This window comes from Pan troglodytes, chromosome 8 (assembly GCF_028858775.2).
Source record: "Pan troglodytes isolate AG18354 chromosome 8, NHGRI_mPanTro3-v2.0_pri, whole genome shotgun sequence".
Taxonomy (NCBI): domain Eukaryota; kingdom Metazoa; phylum Chordata; class Mammalia; order Primates; family Hominidae; genus Pan; species Pan troglodytes.
Genome location: NC_072406.2, coordinates 67994656 through 68014868, shown reverse-complemented (window position 1 = coordinate 68014868; position 20213 = coordinate 67994656). Strand labels below are relative to the sequence as shown.

General features: G+C 35.6%; 1 pseudogene; it reads left to right on the top strand.

Annotated features, from left to right (window-relative positions):
• Positions 1–17942: 17942 nt before the first annotated feature.
• Positions 17943–19697, top strand: LOC466078 (glyceraldehyde-3-phosphate dehydrogenase-like; annotated as a pseudogene).
• The last annotated feature ends 516 nt before the right edge of the window (positions 19698–20213 follow it).

Genomic DNA, 20213 nt, shown 5'->3' with positions numbered 1-20213 from the left:
AGAATCTCACTCAAAACCACTCAACTACATGGAAACTGAACAACCTGCTCCTGAATGACTACTGGATACATAACGAAATGAAGGCAGAAATAAAGATGTTCTTTGAAACCAACGAGAACAAAGACACAACATACCAGAATCTCTGGGACACATTCAAAGCAGTGTGTAGAGGGAAATTTATAGCACTAAATGCCCACAAGAGAAAGCAGGAAAGATCCAAAATTGACACCCTAACATCACAATTAAAAGAACTAGAAAGGCAAGAGCAAACACATTGAAAAGCTAGCAGAAGGCAAGAAATAACAAAAATCAGAGCAGAACTGAAGGAAATAGAGACACAAAAAACCCTTCAAAAAATTAATGAATCCAGGAGCTGGTTTTTTGAAAGGATCAACAAAATTGATTGACCACTAGCAAGACTAATAAAGAAGAAAAGAGAGAAGAATCAAATAGACACAATAAAAAATGATAAAGGGGATATCACCACCGATCCCACAGAAATACAAACTATCATCAGAGAATACTACAAACACCTCTACACAAATAAACTAGAAAATCTAGAAGAAATGGATAAATTCCTCGACACATACACTCTCCCAAGACTAAACCAGGAAGAAGTTGAATCTCTGAATAGACCAATAACAGGATCTGAAATTGTGGCAATAATCAATAGTTTACCAACCAAAAAGAGTCCAGGACCAGATGGATTCACAGCCGAATTCTATCAGAGGTACAAGGAGGAACTGGTACCATTCCTTCTGAAACTATTCCAATCAATAGAAAAAGAGGGAATCCTCCCTAATTCATTTTATGAGGCCAGCATCATTCTGATACCAAAGCCGGGCAGAGACACAACCAAAAAAGAGAATTTTAGACCAATATCCTTGATGAACATTGATGCAAAAATCCTCAATAAAATACTGGCAAACCAAATCCAGCAGCACATCAAAAAGCTTATCCACCAAGATCAAGTGGGCTTCATCCCTGGGATGCAAGGCTGGTTCAATATATGCAAATCAATAAATGTAATCCAGCATATAAGTAGAGCCAAAGACAAAAACCACATGATTATCTCAATAGATGCAGAAAAAGCCTTTGACAAAATTCAACAACCCTTCATGCTAAAAACTCTCAATAAATTAGGTATTGATGGGACGTATTTCAAAATAATAAGAGCTATCTATGACAAACCCACAGCCAATATCATACTGAATGGGCAAAAACTGGAAGCATTCCCTTTGAAAACTGGCACAAGACAGGGATGCCCTTGTCTCAGCACTCCTATTCAACATAGTGTTGGAAGTTCTGGCCAGGGCAATTAGGCAGGAGAAGGAAATAAAGGGTATTCAATTAGGAAAAGAGGAAGTCAAATTGTCCCTGTTTGCAGACGACATGATTGTATATGTAGAAAACCCCATTGTCTCAGCCCGAAATCTCCTTAAGCTGATAAGCAACTTCAGCAAAGTCTCAGGATACAAAATCAATGTAAAAAAACCATAGGCATTCTTATACACCAATAACAGACAAACAGAGAGCCAAATCGTGAGGGAACTCCCATTCACAATTGCTTCAAGGAGAATAAAATACCTAGGAATCCAACTTACAAGGGATGTGAAGGACCTCTTCAAGGAGAACTACAAACCACTGCTCAAGGAAATAAAAGAGGATACAAACAAATGGAAGAACATTCCATGCTCATGGGTAGGAAGAATCGATATCGTGAAAATGGCCATACTGCCCAAGGTAATTTACAGATTCAGTGCCATCCCCATAAAGCTACCAATTACTTTCTTCACAGAACTGGAAAAAACTACTTTAAAGTTCATATGGAACCCAAAAAGAGCCCGCATCGCAAAGCAAGCCTAAGCCAAAAGAACAAAGCTGGAGGCCTCACACTACCTGACTTCAAACTGTACTACAAGGCTACAGTAACCAAAACAGCATGGTACTGGTACCAAAACAGAGATATAGATCAATGGAACAGAACAGAGCCCTCAGAAATAATGCTGCGTATCTACAAGTATCTGATCTTTGACAAACCTGAGAAAAACAAGCAATGGGGAAAGGATTCCCTATTTAATAAATGGTGCTGGGAAAACTGGCTAGCCACATGTAGAAAGCTGAAACTGGATCCCTTCCTTACACCTTATACAAAAATCAATTCAAGATGGATTAAAGACTTAAACGTTAGACCTAAAACCATAAAAACCCTAGAAGAAAACCTAGGCATTACCATTCAGGACATAGGCATGGGCAAGGACTTCATGTCTAAAACACAAAAAGCAATGGCAAGAAAAGACAAAATTGACAAATGGGATCTAATTAAACTAAAGAGCTTCTGCACAACAAAAGAAACTACCATCAAAGTGAACAGACAATCTACAAAATGGGAGAAAATTTTTGCAACCTACTCATCTGACAAAGGGCTAATATCCAGAATCTACAATGAACTCAAACAAATTTACAAGAAAAAAACAAATAACCCCATCAAAAAGTGGGCAAAGGACATGAACAGACACTTCTCAAAAGAAGACATTTATGCAGCCAAAAAACACATGAAAAAATGCTCACCATCACTGGCCATCAGATACATGCAAATCAAAACCACAATGAGATACCATCTCACACCAGTTAGAATGGTGATCATTAAAAAGTCAGGAAACAACAGGTGCTGGAGAGGATGTGGAGAAATAGGAACACTTTTACACTGTTGGTGGGACTGTAAACTAGTTCAACCATTGTGGAAGTCAGTGTGGCGATTCCTCAGGGATCTAGAACTAGAAATACCATTTGACCCAGCCATCCCATTACTGGGTATATACCCAAATGACTATAAATCATGCTGCTATAAAGACACATGCACACGTATGTTTATTGTGGCATTATTCACAATAGCAAAGACTTGGAACAAACCCAAATGTCCAACAATGATAGACTGGATTAAGAAAATGTGGCACATATACACCATGGAATACTATGCAGCCATAAAAAATGATTAGTTCATGTCCTTTGTAGGGACATGGATGAAATTGGAAATCATCATTCTCAGTAAACTACCGCAAGAACAAAAAACCAAACACCGCATATTCTCACTCATAGATGGGAATTGAACAATGAGATCACATGGACACAGGAAGGGGAATATCACACTCTGGGGACTGTGGTGGGGTGGGGGGAGGGGGGAGGGATAGCATTGGTAGATATACCTAATGCTAGATGACGAGTTAGTGGGTGCAGCGCACCAGCATGGCACATGTATACATATGTAACTAACCTGCACAATGTGCACATGTACCCTAAAACTTAAAGTATAATAAAAAAAATTTTACAAAAATCAAGAAAGCAATTTCATTTACTATTACTACAAAAAATTACCTGTGAATAAATTTAACCAAGGTAGTAAATGATATATACAATGAAAGCTGAGTATTGATGAAAGAAAATGTAGACTATATAAATAAGTGAGAAGATATTATTTCTTCATGGTTTGGAAGAAGGAATATTGTTAAAATCTCCACACTAGTCAAAGCCAACTACAGATTCAGTTAAATCCCCATCAAAATACCAATGACATTTTTTGCAGAAATAGAAAAAAAAATTCTAAAGTTTCTGTGGAACCACAGAAGACCCCAGATAACCAAAGCTATATTGAGCAAAAAGAACAAAACTTGTGGTGTCACACTATCTGACTTCAAAACATATTACAAAGCCATAGTAACCAAAACAGCATGGCATCAGCAAAATAGTCATATAGACCAATGGAACAGAATGGGGAACCCAGAAATCAATCCATACTCATACAACCAATTGATTTTTGAAAGAGGCAACAAAAATACACATTGGAGTAAAAACAGTCTCTTCAATAAATGGTGCTATGAAAACTGGATATTCTCATGCAGAAGAATGAAACAAGCCCCTATCTCCCAAAATATACTTAAGTCAACTCAAAATGAATTAAATACTTAAATATAAGATGCAAAAACTATAAAACTATTGGAAGAAAACATGTGAAAAGTGCTTCACGTAATTGGTCTGGCCAAGAATATTTGTATAATAACTCAAAAGCACAGGCAAAGAAAGCAAAACTAAGGAAATAAGATTATATAAAACTAAACAGCTTGTACACAACAAAGAAAACATCAACAGAGTTAATGACAACCTATAAAATGGGAGAAAATATTTGCAAATTATGCATCTTACAGGAGGTTAATATCTAGAATATATAGGAATTCAAACAAATCAATTGCAAACAAACACTCTGATTTTAAAATAGGCAAAATAAATAGACATTTCTCAAAAGCAGACATGCAAATGAGCAGCAAGTTTATGAAAAAATGGTTAGCATCACTGTATTAGTTGATTCTCATGCTGCTATACCTAAGACTGGGTAATTTACAAGGGAAAGAGGGTTATAATTGACTTGCAGTTCCACCTGCCGGGCGAGGCCTCAGGAAACTTACAATAATGGTGGAAGGGGAATCAAATCGGTCCTTTTTCACAAGGCAGCAGAAGAGTGCGGTGCTGAGCAAAGGGGGAAGCCCCTTGTAAAACCATCAGATCTTGTTGGAATTCACTCACTATCACGAAAACAGCATGGGGAGAGTGGGGTAACCATCCCCATAATTCAATCATCTCCACTTTGTCCTGCCCTTGACATGTGGGGATTATCACAATTCAAGATGAGATTTAGGTGGGGACAAAGACCCAAACCATATCAGTCGCTAATCATCAGGGAGATAAATTTCAAAACCACAACCAAATATCCCTTCACATCTGTCCAAATGTCTATTATTCAGATTTAAAAAGACAAAAAAATAACAAGTGCTGGTATGAACGTGGAGATATAATAACTCATATACTATTGGTAGGAATGTAAATTATTACTTCCATTATGAGAAACAGTATGGTGATTTTCAAAAAATTAAAAGTAGAACTACCATATGGATCCTGAAATCCTATTACTGTGTGTTTATCCAAAAGAGATGAAATCATTATGTCAAAGAGATATCTGGACTTCCATGTTTATTGCAGCACTATTCACAATAGCCAAGCTATGGAGCAACCTAATTGTCCATCAATGAATGAATGCATAGAAATATATATATATATACACACATACATATGTATATGTATATACACACACAATGAAACACTGTTCAGCCACAAAAAGGAATAAAATCTTGTCATTTGCAGCAACCTGGATAAACTCAGAGGACATTAACCTAAGTGAAATAAGGCAGCACAGAGAGACAAACACCACATAATCTCACACAGCTGCAAAACTTAAAAATCTGGTTCCAATGAAATAGAAAGTAGTGTAAGTGGTCACCAGAATTGGTCAAGGGTGAAAAATTACGATAGATAGGAATAATAAGACCTGGTATTGTATTACATAGTAGGGTGATTATAGTTCAAATATTATATTGTACATTTCAAAATATCTAGAAGAGAAGATTTTGAATGGTCTTACCACAAAGAAATGATAAATATTTGAGGTAATTGATAACCTAATTAACCTGACTCTATCATTATACAATGTATACATGTTAGAAATATCACGACATACTCTATAAGCTTTTACCATTATTATGTGTTAATTAACAATAAAATAAACCTTTAAAAGTTGAAATTATCCGCGGGCTCACCATGTAACTTTCTGTTTCGTCAATGGCTCCCATCATTCAATGTCTCTTGTATAATATCGGAAAGTGGTTTATCCAGTTTCTCACTTGTTTATAGCAGATCTAGCCTATTACCAGTTTCTCTGCTACACACAGCAGCAGAAAACTGATTTTATTTTAATGAAAATAGTACTCATTCAGTAAGCACTGTAAAAATTTTCAGAGAAATATTTTTTGTTTACTCACAGTAAATACAGAAATTTTAGATTTAATTGATTTGCATATTCTATGTTAGATTTCACATGATCAGAAATATGTTAGACAACAATAGAATGTAACAATACTACAAATGTTATTCAAAATTCTTTCAATTAATGCAAATTATTAGGAAAAATATGCTATTTGTAAAATTACCTGACTACTTGAAAGAAAATAAGCAAAATAAGCTATAGATAGCTATGCTTAAATTTTAATTCTTGAAATTGCTACTGAATTATTGTAGCTATATATATATATTTGCTATCTGAGAAATAAAAATTAGTATCTTGCTTTTATACAGCCTAAAAACATTTCCCTATATATTGAGTTGGGCATGTACAATCTTTCTATGAAGGAGCAATGTAGGGATTTTTAACCCCTTTTGCAGTGAAATAAATAAAAAACCAGTAAATTAGTGAAGACTAAATTGGTATCTCAGTTTAAACTTGGTAAAATAAAATTTTAATTAGTTCTTTTTACACAATAATTTTATCTTTCATACACAGCTTTTATGTGATATTGCATTATGGTCATAAATTATATGATACTTTATTTTTCACCTTTAACATCTAAAGCCTCGATTTTAATAAAAGTAATGTTTACATAGCCTTCTTTATGACTATCAACCTTGGATTTATCCTGTGAAAATATTGTTTTACATATATGTATACATCCTCCCTGTTTTCCAAGAAAAAAATTTCAAATGTTGTTTTTTGGTCTGTGTATGTTATTATGTCTATTATCTGAGTTTTGAAAATTATTCTGCTACAGCAATCCTTTGTTTTAGGGTTCTAGCAGCAGCTTCAATATTTATATTAAATGCTTATTATTTTGACAGCTCAAATGTCATTAAAATGACAGATTACTAGTTTGAGTTCAGAAACCATTGGCATAAAAGGAGTAATGCATATTTTGCAAAATTTACTGTGCAAAATAGAAGGACATATATTTTAAGTTGTCAATGTTAATTGTATCTTTTTCTGGATGAGCAATAAATAAGTGCCGTTCTGATAACAATGGTGACATGACATAGGATAAAGAGCAGGCATCAAAAAAGCGAGCATTTCATTTAGGTCACTACGTCCAAATAGTAAACATTTTCTCTGAATCATGCTAAGGTTTCCTTGAAAGTACTGTCAAATACTCATTATATTTATCTACATTTCTTTGATGTAACATGTACTGAATGTGTTTTCACCTTTATTTCTACAATTCAATTATATCAAGTGAATTTTAGAATGTAGACAAAAATGATTGTGTTTTGTCATTTTAATATGTTGTCTGAAGTTGCTGAATACCTGTGAGATGTTAACATTTAGTGTATATTGGGATCTGTAGCCAGAGAAGACTTAAATCTGATTACAGCAGGATCGATGGGTCAGGTAAGAGGCTAAAAGGTAAAAAGTAAAGTACTGAACTAATTGCAGAGAGAAGCAGACTTCTAAATTTCGTGTGATATTTTAAAAGAATAAAATGTTGATTTAAAAAAGCTAATGACAAGGCCAGGCGCCGTGGCTCATGCCTGTAATCCTAGCACTTTGGGAGGCCGAGGTAGGCAGATCACGAGGTCAGGAGATTGAGACCATCCTGGCGAACACGGTGAAACCCTGTCTCTACTAAAAATACAAAAAATTAGCCAGGCGTGGTGGCAGGCAGCTGTAGTCCCAGCTGCTCAGGAGGCCAAGGCAGGAGAATGGTGTGAACCTGGGAGGCAAGGCTTGCAGTGAGCTGAGATCGTACCACTGCCCTCCAGCCTGGGTGACAGAGCGAGACTCCGTCTCAAAAAAAAAAAAAAAGTTAACCACAATGCCACATAGTAAGAATATATAAAGAATAATACCATCTTACAAATATCAATGTTTCAGTTGGTTAATGCTTTCGTTGATTCATCAATCTTGTATTGAATATTCAAGGCCTTATATAGGGAGCTACATCATAAGTAATACAGGCAGTTGTTCAAGTCCTGAATGATTATGAAGATTGTAGAATTAGTGGAGATGATGTTAAGGACTACAGTGTAACTAAAGGTATTAGAGATATTCAAATTCCATAGGTGTTTCAGAGGAAAGAGAAATTGCTTTACACAAAAACGTTTTTAGAAAAAGTGGAATCGGTGCTGCCTTCCTCCTTCCGAGGTGACCTCAGCATATTTCACCAGGATTTCCCCCAGCCACCCCTAAGAGGACTGGTGCCTACACTTGTCATTGGGACATTTATGGGAAAACTCACTGGTATGACTCTGCCCAGCTTTGTCCTCCTGACAGTGGACTGAACAGGGAACTCAGGTCACTGGGCATTCTACAGACCAACCCATCACCTGAAGCACCAGAGAGCACATCTTATTAAAGAAAGATCAAGCTCATACCCATCTGATTGTGCCACAGGCAGCTCTTGGCTATCAGAGCCAACTGTTAGCCTGGAGGTTGAGTTCAGACAAGCAAGTCAATATACAATAATGACAATTTCAATTCAACAAGATATTACTATCCTAAAAATATATATGCATGCAACACAGGAGCACCCATATTCTTAAAACAAATACTACTAGACCTAAGAAAAGAGATAAACAGCAATGCAATAATAGCAAAAGACTTCAACACACTAGTAACAGCACTAGACAGATCAACAAGGCAGAAAATCAACAAAGAAACTGGAATTATACTAGATTCTAGACAAAATGTACCTAACAGACATTTACCATTCATTCTACTCAAAAACTTTAGAATATACACTTTTCTCATCTGTGCATGGAACATTCTCCCAAATAGATACTATGTTTGGCCATAAGGCAAGTTTCAATAAATTAAAAAAAAATGAAATTGTATTAAGTATCTCTTTGGACCATAGTGATATAAAGTTAGAAATCAATGCCAAGAAAAACTCTCAAAACTCCACAAATGTGGCTGAGCATGGTGACTCATGCCTATAATCACAGTTGTTTGGGAGGCTGAGCTGAGAGGATCACTTGTGGCCAGGGGTTTTAGACTAGCAAGACCCCATCATTTTGTATTTTTTTGTACAAGAAAATTTAAAAACAGTTAGCTGGGCATGGTGGCACATGACTGTAGTCCCAACTACTTGCGAAGCTGAGGCCAGAGGATCAGTTGAGCACAGAAGATTGAGGCTGCAGTGAGCTAAGATCATGCCACTGCATTACAGCCTGGATGACAGCGTGAGGATTTGTTTCAAAAAAAAAAGCTATTCAAATTTATTTATTTATGAAAACTAAGCAACTTGCTGCTGAATGATCTTTGAGTAAATGACAATATTAAGGCAGAAATAAAAAAAAGTTAATGAGTTGCACTACAGGCACAACATACCAAAACACCTGGGATACAGCAAAAGCAGCCACAACAAACATCACACTAAATAGGGAAAAGTTGAAGCATTTCCCAGAACTAGAACAAGACAAAATACCCATTTTCACTACTCCTATTCGATGTGGTATTGGAAGTCCTAGCCATTGCGAACAGTCAAGAGAAAGAAACAAAAGGCATCAAAGTTGGAAAAGATGACATAAGGTTATCTCTTTCTACAGATGACATAATCTTATACCTAGAAAACCCTAAGCACTCCTCCAAAAGACTCCTAAACTTGAAAATGATGACTTCAGGGTACAAAATCAACATATAAAAATCAGTGGCATTTTCATAAAACAAGATCATTAAAGCTGAGAACAAAATCAAGAACTCAACCCTAACTATGGAAATGCTGTTACACTGTTGGTGGGAGTGTAAATTAGTTCAACCATTGTGGAAACCAGTGTGGTGATTCCTTAGGGATCTAGAACCAGAAATACCATTTGACCCAGCAATCCCATTACTAGGTATATACCCAAAGGATTATAAATCATTCTACTATAAAGACACATGCACACGTATGTTTATTGCAGCACTGTTCACAATAGCAAATACTTGGAACCAACCCAAATGCCCATCAATGATAGACTGGATAAAGAAAATGTGGCATATATACACCAGGGAATACTGTGCAGCCATAAAAAAGGATGAGTTCATGACCTTTGCAGGGACAGGGATGAAGCTAGAAACATCATTCTCAGCAAACTAACACAGCAACAGAAAACCAAACACCGCATGTTCTCACTCATAAGTGGGAGTTTAACAATGAGAACACATGGACACGAGGAAGGGAACATCACACACCAGAGCCTGTCAGGGGTGGGGGGCTAAGGGAGGGATAGCATTAGGAGAAATACCTAATGTAGATGGCTGGTTGGTGGGTGTAGCAAACCACCACAGCATGTGTATGCTTATGTAACAAACCTGCACATTCTGCACATGTATCCTAGAACTAGAGTATAATAAAAAAACTCAATCCTATTTATAATAGCCACAAAATAAAATGCATAGGAATACATTTAACCAAGGAAATGAAAGAGCTCTTCAATGTGTACCACAAAGCACTGCTGAAATTGTAGATGACACAAATGAAAAAAACATCCCACGCTCACTTTTTAAAAGGATATATTATTAAAATGACCATACTGCTTAAAGCAATTTACAGATTCAAGGCAATTCCTGTCAAATTACCAATGCTATTGTTCATAGAATTAGAAAAAAAAAATCCTAAAATTCATATGGAACCAAAAAAGAACGTAAAGAGCCAGAGAAATCATAAGCAAAAAGAACAAAGCTGGATGCATCACGTTAGCTAACTTTAAATTATATTACAAGGCTATTGTAACCAAAACAGCATTGTACTGATATGAGCATAGACACATAGATCAATGTAACAGAATAGAGAATCCAGAAATAAAGCCACATACCTACAACCAACTGACTTTCATCAAAAAAAAAAAAAATGTACAGTGGGAAAGGATACCATATGTAGTAAACGGTGCTGGGAAAACTGAATAGCCATGTGTGGCAGAATTAAACTGGATCTCTAATTCTTACCATATGCAGAATTAACTCACAGTGGATTAAAGGCTTAAATGTAAGACCTGAAACTGTAAAAATCCCCAAAGGAAACCTAGAAAACACTCTTCAGGACATTGGCCTAGGCAACAACTTTATGACTAAGATCGCAAAAGCAAATGCAACAAAAATAAAAATAGACAAATTGGACTTAATCAAATCAAAAAGTTTCTGCACATCTAATTAAACTAGACAATATCTGCCCATCAAAAGAAATAATTAACATAGTAAATAGACAACCTCCAGAATGAAAGTGAATACTTGCAAACCATGCATCTGAGAAAGTACAAATATCCAGAATCTAGGATAAATTCAAACAACTCCAGAAAAGAAAATCAAATAAACCTATTAAAAAGTGGCCAAACGCCATAAATAGACATTTCTCAAAATAAGACATACAAGTGACCAACAAACATATGAAAAAATGCTCCACATCACTCATCATCACAGAAATGCAAATGAAAACCACAGTGTGATACAGTATTACACCAGTCACAATGGCTATTCTATAAAAAGTTAGAAAATAGCAGATGCTAGTGAGGCTATGAGGAACAAGGAATGCCTATACACTGTTGGTGGGAATCTAAATTAGTATTGTCTGTATGGAAAACAGTATGGATATTTGTCAAAGAACTAAAAATAGTTGTACCATTTTACCCAGCAAACTATCTAGATACCTAGATACTACTCCTACTGAAAAAACTTCAGAAAATTGAAGAGGGAGGCTCCCCCCTGACTCTATGAGGCCAAAATCAGCCTGATACCAAAATCTGGCTACAACATAACAGAACACTAAAACTTCAGATCAATATCCCTTGTGAACACAGGATCAAAAATCCTCAACAAAATACTATCAAACTTAATCCAACACCACATCAAAAAGATAATAAACCACAATCAAGTGGGCTTTATTCATGAAATGCAAGGCAGGTTCAACATACACAAATCAATAAATGTGATTCACCACATAAACAATTGAAAACAAATATATGATCATCTCAATGGATGCAGAAAAATCTTTCAATACAATTTAATATACATTTATGACAAAACCCTCAAGAAACTAGGCATCAAAGGGGCATACCTCAAAATAATAAGAGCTATCATAACCTCAAAATGATAAGAGCTATCTATGACAAACCCATAGCCAGTATCATACTGAATGAGTGAAAGCTGGAAGCATTCTCTTGAGAATCAGAACAAGGCAAGGATATCAATTCCAACTACTCCTATCAACATAGTCCTGGAAATCCAAGCCAGAGCAATCAGACAAGAGGAAGAAAGAAAAGGCATCCAAAAATGAAAAGAATATATCAACCTATCTCTCTTCACTGACGATATGATTCTATACCTAGAAAACCCTAAAGACTCTACCAAAAGGCTTCTAGAACTGGTGGATGACTTCAGTAAAGTTCCAGGATACAAAATGTATGTACAAAAATTAGTAATATTTCTATACCAATAATGTTCAATCTGAGAGCCAAATCAAGTACACAATCCAATTTATAATAATCATAAATAAAAAATAAATACCTAGGAATACAGATAGCCCAATAGGTGAAAGATTTCTACACAGAGAATTACAAATCAATGCTCAAAGAAATCAGAGATGACAAAAATAAAGGGAAAAGCATTTCATACTCATGGGTTAAAGAAATCAATGTTGTTAAAATGGCCATACTGCCTAAACTAATTTACAGATTCCATGCTATTCCTATCGAACTACCATGACATTTTTCACAGAATTAGAAAAATCTATTCTAAAATTCATATAAACCAAAAGAGAACCCAGATAGCTGAAGGAATCCTAACCCAAGAGAACAAAGCCAGAGAAGTATCACACTACCTGACTTCAAGCTATGCTATAAGGCTACGCTAACCAATACAGCTTGGTACTGGTACAAAAACAGACACATAGACCAATAGAACATAATGGAGAACCTAGAAATAAAGCTACAAACCTGCAACCATCTGCTATTTAACAAAGCTGAGAAAAGCAAGAAATGGAGAAAGGACCCCCTATTCAATCAATGTTGCTGGAATAACTGGATAGCCACAAGCTGAAGAATGACACTGGACTCCTACCTTTCACCATATACAGAAATTAACTCAGGATGGATTAAAGATTTAAATGTAAGACCTCAAACAATAAGAATCCTAGAAGAAAACCTAGGCAATACCCTTCTTCACATCCTTGTATGCAAAAAATTGGGGGGCTGCATCCCCAAAAGCAATTCCAATAGAGACAAATATTAACAAGTGGAACTAATATTGTTGGGATGTTTGTCTCCTCAAAATTTCATGTTGAAATATAATCCCCAATGTTTAAGGTGGAGCCTAGTGGCAGGTATTGTCATGGGCATGGATGCCTCCTGAGAAGCTTAGCACTATCCCCTTGATGATGAGTGAATTCTTGTTCTGTTAGTTCATGCATGATCTGGTTGTTTTAAAATGTATAACATCTCTTCCTTCTCTCTCTTCCTTTCACTCTCACGGTGTGACAATCCTGCCCCTTCTTCACTTTTCACCACGATTGAAAGCTTCCTGAGCCCTCAGCAGAAGCTGAGCAGATTCTGGAACCATGCTTCTTCTTGTATAGCTTGTAGAATCATGAGCCAGTTAATCCTCTTTTCTTTATAAATTATCCACCCTTAAGTATGTCTTTATAGTGACACAAAGCCAACTAACACAGGGACCTTATTAAACTAAAGAACTTCTGCACAGCAAAATAAATTATCAATAAGCAGTCTACAGAATAAGAGAAACTCAACCCCTTTCCTTCAAAAACCCAATCCCTTTCCTTCAAACTTTAGCCCTAGTTAGATTAGGATCTCTGACACATTTAACTGAAAGAGTCCTAAATAATAAGATACATTTAGATTCTTTGATAGCAAGGCAGAAAATATATAGCACTAATTATATGATTGCTTGAGTTTTTAAACACAACTACATGTCCTGCTCATCTTGTGAGAATAGATGCTCATAAAAGCAAGTTATCCAGCTGGTGAGCCAATGGCTAAGTCTTGGATAGTTTTCTGAATGTCAGTACAAGATGATACATCTTTTCAGTTAAATTTAATTTGCCTTCACAATACAAATTGAAAACCATTGAAATTTTCTGCATTTGCTCAGTATGTTGTTTCTGATTAATTTTATTGATGGTTTAACTTGGCATTCAAATTTCTAATCAAATGGATTTTCAAAGTCCTGTTAATTAAAATAACAGCCTTTACAATGTAGCATGGAAATATAGATGCAAAAAAATACATTTGAGTGTCTTATTGTTAATAGAAGGCCACATATATATTTTAATATCTCTACTGTAATCCTCATTAAGATTACAGTCAGCAAGCTACAGTTCATCATATCAAATGGCAATGTAATGCACAGTGATTACTGTTTCTAATTCTACACTGTTCTTTATGGCCTTATCATTTCTATTTTATTGCAGTTGTTAAGCAGGACAAGAATATGGTATGCAAGCTATTGTTTTGCTAAGCCATTTCACAGTGCACGCTTAGTTGCAATAATAATTCATTTTATATGGTCTTAGTATATATTATGAAGCTATTTCCCAGAATGAAAATGTTGTTGATATATAAAACAAAATTATGCTTTAAATTGTTATGCAACAAGAAATAATGGATGAAGTCTGATTTGATTAGCAACCATATCATTTACATATGTATCTTAAGGGAAGTTAGTTTTAAAATTGCATATTTATAATGTGGTTTCCTAAGAAATGTGATAACTGAGATATAAAGAAGTTAAGATATGATACTCTTTTTGTTTCTAAAAATATTTTTAGAATTTCAGGAGATAAATTATTTAGGGTTATAGTATTAAACTGATATATTTATAATAATAGCCACATATTTTTAACTTATTAACTATTAATAATTATTCAATATTTTATTAATTAAATGAATGGATTTCTACCTGTGAGAAATAAGTTTCAACTATTTGAGAATAAGTTTTTCAGCTTCAGATAATATAACATGATTTAAAAAATACATATAGAATTAAGAATACATTCTTCAAAGGTTAACTTACACACAATTAATATAATTTCAAAATGCTTTGCCTTAGAGCAAAACGGAAGTCAATATATAAAAAGCCATACCGTTGATGCTAATATTTTAGACTCAGTTTTGTCATTCACCCTTTTTGAACCTCAGCATTCTGTTCTACATGACAGCATTAGCTTAAATCTACTCTGATTCTTTTTTTCCTCTTAACCTTTTATAAAACCAATACATATACTCTCAGAAGAAGCAATTGAATCTACTAGAATGTTTTGGATTTGGAGAACTTTGATAATTCAGATGGTGCAATAATATTTAATATTTGGAATAATCAGAGTTTGGAGTGAGAAAGTACCTTCACATCTCTTCAGTCCAGTCTCTTTACCCCAGATGAAACATCGTTTCTCAGGAAGTTCACCAGAAGCTATCAAAAGGTTGTCTCCACACCTGGATTTAAAGCATTGGTAAGTTTGTATGCTTTTTTCTCACAATTAATTTTTGTCTTTATCCTATTTCTGTATCTTCAGTAAAATTTAGTGGGCTAATAAGAAAAAATTCAAGATTTAAAATATGTATGCTTATTAACAATATTTAATTACTTATTTTATCCACACATTTAAATTCATAGATTGTTCTCTAATTCGTTATCTAAGAGGAAGCATGTGGGAGAGCAAAATGAAGTTGCCTTCATGTCTTGCTGACTTTTCCCAGCAAAATGTCTAAGTTCAAAAGGACCTCAAAATGTGTGCAGAGTGATAAAATGAAGGAGATGTAAGAGCACAATATCTTGAAAACACATGATAAAGGTAGCGTATGTTGTGCTTAGCATCACTGTGAGAGATTGTTGAGGTCAGAAGGGAAATTCCTATGTAACACAATTGAACATGGAGGATTATAGGTAGTGTCAGAGAAAACTCCTCCTGTGCCCTAATCATGACACAGAACTAGTAGGTTATTTTCAAACTATAAGTGGTTATGAGCACAGGAATAAGATAGAACAGGGATAATGGGCATTCGAGCCACAACCTTTGTTGATCTGTGACTAAAGCTCAGATGTAGCCTTTCCTCATTAGTAATGTGCTGAATTATCTTAGGATAATGCAATAAAACAGGACAAGGAAGAATGAGAGCACTAATTTAGAACTTGAGTTAAATAAAATTTTACTTGTTAATGCTGCTGTTCTTGCTCAACTGAATCTGTGGACTAAGATTCATTCTCATTAAATTTGATTTAATGTTACATAAGAGAATGAAATGGATAATTGGGTAACTTTCCCTTATGTATCTGATAGAGAAGATTCAAGAATTTCCTGATGAGCTACAATTTAAAAAACACAAAATATATGCAACTATATGCATGAATCTCCAGAACATAATTCTCAACAAAAAATGCATTAAAAGTTTATGTTTATACCCTGTGATTTTATTTATATAAATGTAAACACAAGCTGTGGTCTTAAATGACAATATTGTAGCTACTTTGGGTGTAGAGTAGTGTCTGGGAAGGGGCATGTCAGAGGCTTTTGGTTGTCTCACTAATATTGCTTATTCTTCTGAATATTGATTTTGTGTTTTTTGTAAAGAAAATTGTAATTAATTAATACAGTGGCGTAATAATCTGCATATATTTCTGCTTGCCGTTTATATTTTGATGAATATTTATGTAAAATATATTCTGTGTATTTCCAAGTATTGTTTACTCTAAGAATTCAAATGTGTTACAATTTCAGAATATCTTTATATGTAAATCGGTACAGTAATAAATTAGACTAGAAACACCATAGAATTATAGTAGTTTAATCAAAACTCCAAATGAAAAATAGAAAAAAGCTATGTAAGATAGAAAACTTTACTAGAAACTAACATCAATATTTGTCCAAAATGTAACTTAATTTATTAAAAGGATAAATTTATGTATATTTATTTATATAGATGTAAAATATAATATATACACAGTATATAAATATTATGCGAAATCATATATACACACATGCAGGTGAATTTCACTATTCATAGTAGTTATGTTCTATAAATTCACCAAAAACACTGACTTAGAGAATACTAAGCCCCTATGGAAAATACAGGGTTAGTGTCCTGTGCACTCTGGCTACACATTTTCATCAACCAATCAACACATAACATTGTTTTATGAGTGCTTCAGTCTAAAGACGACTTATTTAATAATTATTGTTGATTCATTAACATTGAACTCACAGCCAATACACTATCATTTGTGCTTGAACAGAGATCATCTAATACAACTGATTTCTCCATGTAGCAGATCACAGTCTTCTTGCACTCAGGAGTACTAGAAAGCAATTCAGCACTAGGCTGAGGGGGAGAAGCATTTGAAGGTGTAAAGTCACTAGTAAAAAGCAAATAGTGCAAAGAACACTGCACAAAGAGAGCTCAGAAATGTCACTGATTAGGATATGAGAATTGAAACAAGAAGACAGAAAGTTACCTTGTTCTACCTTAGGTGTTGTATATCAGGCAAATCAAATTTTTTGCTGCTCTGTGAATGTTCACAAATGATGGCAAAAGCACCTCAAGTATTAATTTCAGGATTACAAATAAGTTTCAGCTCATAGGGGAATTTACAAATATGGACTCTGTGAATAATGAGAATCGACTGCAGTTAGTTTAAGCAGTTGTGAAAAATTGAAGGCCAACACCACATCAGGTGTAAAAAATATCAAATTACCAAATTTTAAATGTTTAATTTTCCTCTAATATTTTAATGAATGTCAACATATAATCAACCAATTTGGAATTGCTGTTGGTGAGTTGCTAGAGAAACATGAATATTTGGAAATTTATTCAACTCAAAATTTTTTTCCAAGACAGACAATTTAGGAGAGCAATTAAAATTATTTGCAAGAGTGAGAGTGGCAACCTGCACTTCAGTATACTGTACCAATGTGGTCATTTTTTTCCCCAGCTCATCACTGCCCCCTAGGTGAAATGAACTGTTAATAATTCAAGAAAGCTTTTAAAATCATTTAAGGCATTTTGGTTTGTACTTGTAATCATTAAGAACAATTTCAGGCTCTCTGCTCTTCTGGTTCGACAGACAGCTGCATCTTCTCATGCACCACCAGCCTCTTCCCTGAGACACCATGGTGAAGGTGAAGGCCAGAGTCAACGGATTGGACTATATTGGGCACCCGGTCACTAGGGCTGCTTTTAATTCTGGTAAAGTGGATATTGTCACCATCAATGACCCCTTCATTGACCTCAACAACATAGTCTACATGATCTAGTATGATTCCACCCATGGCAAATTCCATGGTACAGTCAAGGCTGAGAATGGAAAGCTCGTCATCAATGGAAATCCCATCATCATCTTCCAGGACCAAGATCCTACCAAAATCCAATGGGGTGATGTTGGCACTAAATGTGTTGTGGAGTCCACCAGTGTCTTCACCACCATGGAGAAGGCTGGGGCTCATTTGCAGGGGGAGCCAAAAAGGTCATCATCTCTGCCGCCTCTAGTGATGACCCCGTGTTTGTGATGGGCGTGAACTATGAGAAGTATGACAACAGCCTCAAGATTGTCAGCAATACCTCCTGTACCACCAACTGCTTAGCACCCCTGGCCAAGGTCATCCATGACAACTGTCATTGTGGAGGGACTCATGACCACATTTCATGTAGTCACTGCCACCCAAAAGACTGTGGATGGCCATTCCAGGAAACTGTGGCATGAAGGCCGTGGAGCTCTAAAGAACATCATCCCTGCATCTACTGGCACTGTCAAGAACATGGGCAAGGTCACCCTGAGCTGAATGGGAAGCTCACTGGCATGGCCTTCTGTGTCTCTACTGCCAACCTGTCAGTCGTGGACCTGACCTGCTGTTTGGAAAAAACTGCCAAATATGATGGCATCGAGAAGGTGGTGGGGCAGGCATCAGAGGGCCCGCTCAAGGGCATCCTGGGCTACACTGAGCACCAGGTTGTCTCCTCCGAATTCAACAGCAACACCCACTCTTCTGCTTTCAATGCTGGAGCTGACATTGCCCTCAACAACCACTTTGTCAAGCTTATTTCCTGGTGTGACAATGAATTTGGCAACAGCAACAGGGTGATAGACCTCATGGTCCACTTGACCTCCAAAGAGTAAGACCCCCAGACCACCAGCCCCAGGGAGAGCACAAGATACAAAAAGAGGCCCTCAGCTGCTGGGGAGTCCCTGCCACATTCAGTCCCCCACCACACTGAGAATCTCCCCTCCTCACAGTTTCCATGCAGACCCCTTGAAGAGGGAGGGGCCTAGGGAGCCTCACCTTGTCATGTACCATCAATAAAGTCCCCTGTGCTCAGCCAAACAAACAAAGAGAACAATTTCAGCTGCAAATAAAAGAAAATAGAGAACAAAATTTCCTCATATTATTTAGATGTTGGGAGGTAGGTCCTTACCATTATAAGTTATTTCTGATTTTAAAATATCATCAAAACCTCAGGTGTATATTTTGTATGTTGTCATTTTCTGTATGCCAGAGTTACCATAATAGTTCTAGGAGTTTCAGACACATCAAGGCATCAATTCAATTTTTAAAAAATCTCCAAAGGAAGAAGAAATGTTGTGTTTATATAGTCTTATCTGAACCCTGTAAACAACTTCTTCTAACGTGTGTTTGTTCATAACTGTGCCACATGCTCATGGCAAAACAGGCACAGGCAAAGAGAATAGCGTACTTATGGGGTTGTGGGCTTCTTCTGTGAAACACACAACAGAGTGAAGAAGAATGCAAATCTGAATGAATTTTGAAATTCTGTAAGGACATAGGATGGGAAAGTGGATGCTTAGTAAGCAATAAATAACGTACACTACAGAATCATAACTAACACTTCATTAAATGACACTATTGGCTTAGAAAGATGAAATGTTACAATTTAAAATACAATGTTTTTTAAATATTTCAGTTATTTTTACCAGCTGTGTTTATTTTTCAGTGTTTTTCTTTTGTTTTATTCAAGTGAAAGTTTTTGTTATATTCACATGAAAGTTGTATTTGAAAAAGTTTTCTGTACTACTCTTTGAACATCAACTTTATTTAGGACTCAGTGCCTTAGGGGACATTTGTTTTTAAAGAGGAGAAGCCCATTCAACTGAGCTTAGGTTAAAAATGGACTTCTGTTTGATTTTTATATTCATATAAAGGATTTTTATTAGGCAATATAGTCTCAAAGATGCTGCATGTATTATTTGGAAGGGGAACAGTTTGAGGAATTAGTTCTGAAAATCATTTTATCATTAAATACGTCACTCTAAAGAAAATAACAAAATGCAAGGTACCATCATAAAATAAAGAATGCCCAAAAATGGTAATAATAAAATTATCAGAATATGAACAGGGCTAGAAAAAAAA